A 3,133-nucleotide genomic window follows, 5' to 3' on the forward strand; every position below is an offset into this window, starting at 1 on the left:
GTTTTTGTGTTGATGTAATGTGTATGGATGTATTCTGTAGAGTAGAAAACAACATGCAGGCAAAAAAAGGAGCTTTCACAGAGTAAGTCACAAAGTTCTTCAAAAGATTACAAGAATGCTGAAAAAAAATCCATAAAATAACAAGAGAGTCTTGAAAATCAGACAGTGTTTACATGGGACACTTTTTGAAGAAGTTATACATCACCATGAATTCTCCAATCAACTTCCCTATTCCCTCATGGGATTCTGGACAGTTTCCAGATAGCAGTGCCTTTTTGAAGGGGACAGATGTACAGAACTGCTTTCGCTGATCTATTATAGCATTGATAGTTTGAGTCAGTAACAGGAAGTCAGCCTGTACCTGGATGACTAGCCCCCCTCTGCACCATTGCTGCATCCATGCTTTAAAAAGTCCAAGATGACTGTGATTGGCTTGAAGAAATAAAAAAGAGCCTGAATGTTTTTTTGTTTTTTTTTCAACCATTACCACATGGTTTGACCTGGCTATTCTAAAAGCACTGGCACAGCGCTATAATAAAGTGAGGTGATCGGTGTTAGCCATGCCAGGCTAGGTGTCTGGCCAGGATTTCATCGACACAAAGGTCATATACAGGAACCAACTTTATTTTATTCCCCGAGCAAAGATCAGGCTGGACTGCAGGAAAACGGGTTGAAAGGATTTCTGTGTGCTAACAGTGAAGCACAAAATGAGGGCTGAAAGTTGCTTTATGCTGATCATTACCTGATTGAACTGCATGGTTGTTTCTGTTTAAAGACTTTAGATTGTTAAGGTGCAGACTTTGTAATGCTGTTTTAGTTGTGAAAACTAACCCTGGTTAAATTAATCTGAATGTTCCGTACCATTTCCAGTAATCCCGTCTATTCTAATCGGTGACTTCCCAACACGAGCAAGCAAACCTTCCAGAATAACTCAGTAAATGTCACGCACTGACTAGTTTTGGCAGGAACACACTCTCCGATTGCTGTTTCCGATTTTCAAAACACATATGCATGCAGCTTCAGATTTCAAAAACAAACAGGACATTAACACCAAATGACATACAGACCAGAAAAAGCATGACCACACAGGGAATTGTGATGGAAGTGGTTGTGTGACTGAGCTGTTACTCACAGCATCAAAGCAAAAATGGTGTTCATGGTAAAAAGCCTTTACTGGAAGCTGGGGTGTCCCAGCAGCTCTGTGGGGAGACACACATACCACAGATTACAGATTCAAAGGTCTGCGCCCAGCTCATGTCCCTAATTACCAACTTCTCACCACCAACCTCCTGTTTCTCCTCTCTGTACCAGGAAACATGTTTGTATCAACGGATGGATAATAAAATAAACACATAGTAAAAAAACAAAAAACATATCCATTCATTTTCTTGTAATAGTCTCATCTACAGCCGCTTTTCCACTTCATGGGTAACGGGAGTTGCTGAAGCATATCCCAGCTTGCTATGGGCGAGGGGGCGGGACACCGCGGACGTGTCACCATATATATACACAAAACTCAACAACGGCTTTTCCGAACAATATTGGAACGCTCATCAAAGATTTACATAATTTAATGCTAAAAGCTTCATAAATTAGTTTCAGTTGAAAATAGATTTGCTTGATAAAATTTTATCATGAATCTTCTTGTAGCTTTTTGTTTTGTAATAATGTCCATTTTGGTGTAGAATTGCATAGAGGAAGGGTGAACTGTGTTGTGTAGTGACATATAGAAATAAACAAACAGCATTTATATATGTTGTCTATTTATAACTTGTGTGTCAATAAGAAAGTTCCGGGGGAACGGTGCAGAGTGATGGAGAGAATGTGGAAAGAAAGTGAAGAATCATGTGCAGGCCGGCTAGAATGGGTGGAGGAAAGTATCAGGTGTGCTCTGTGATAGGAGAGTGTCTGCGAGGATGAAGAGAAAGGTCTCTTCATCCTCTCCGATGAGGAGAAAGACAGTCGTGAGGCCAGCCACAATTACTATTACCAATAAATCTGCCTCCCATAATTCTGACCGGATTATTTTTGAATATCCAAATATCTACTTTTATAATAACTGATAGGTAACTGATAATTATCATGTATAAGCACAGTGGACTTACTTGAAAGTAATTTCAACCAAATTAAATATGAATATTTTAGTACTAAAGAAAAGCCAAGGTAACTATGGAACAAGATCAGAGTCCCGATCAACGTCACATTCATTTCTTGCCTTTGTTCACAAGTTTGTTTGTATTTTTGGTGAAAGGAATTTATGAAATGATGAAACGAATGGTCTGAATCGGCAGCGCCCAGCAGTGCGAGGGACTGGAAGCTGAGGGCGGAGTTGGAATGATAATAGTGGGAGAAATAATTATTATTTTTCTGGAACTGACTGGAAGCAATTAACATCTCCAGATCAACGTCTGACATCGCCATTGGAAAAGAAATGGGATACGTTTCATAGTTTAACTGGATTTTGTTCTCAGAAAATCAAATGAACCAAACCTGACCGTGTTTCATAATTGGTTGGGTCTGTTTGTGATTTCATACTGAGCAATGAACCAGGACATTTGACCCGGAGTGGAACAGATTGTTCAGCTGCACAGGTAACGTCACGCTTGAAAGCCATAGTGTGACTTGTTAAACCTAAACTTAAACTCACCACCGACACAAACAGCTGTTCTTACATCTCGCCATCCTTATGCATTAGTGTATGCAAGTTATAAATAGACACTACTTGGGCTTGTCCCATGCAGGCTCCACAGCAAATCAACGTTCTCCACTTCACCCTGTCCTTTGCATCGTCCTCCCCAACACCAGCCACTCTCATGTCCTCCCTCACTACGTCCATGTATCTTCTCCTGGGTCGACCTCTAGCCCTGTTCCCTGGCAGTTCCATCCTCAGCATCCTTCTACCGATATAGTCCCTGTCTCTCCTCTGGACATGTCCAAACATCAAAGTCTGTCCTCTCTGATCTTGTCTCCAAAACGTCTAACCTTCACTGTCCCTCTTATTGTCTCATTTCTAATCCTATCCAACCTGGTCACTCCCAAGGAGAACCTCAGCATCTTCATCTCCTCCACTTCTAGCTCCGCCTCCTGTCTTTTCCTCAGAGTCGCTGTCTCTAAGTCGTCCATCATGGCTGTC

Source organism: Brachionichthys hirsutus, chromosome 19, assembly GCF_040956055.1.
Source record: "Brachionichthys hirsutus isolate HB-005 chromosome 19, CSIRO-AGI_Bhir_v1, whole genome shotgun sequence".
Classification (NCBI taxonomy): domain Eukaryota; kingdom Metazoa; phylum Chordata; class Actinopteri; order Lophiiformes; family Brachionichthyidae; genus Brachionichthys; species Brachionichthys hirsutus.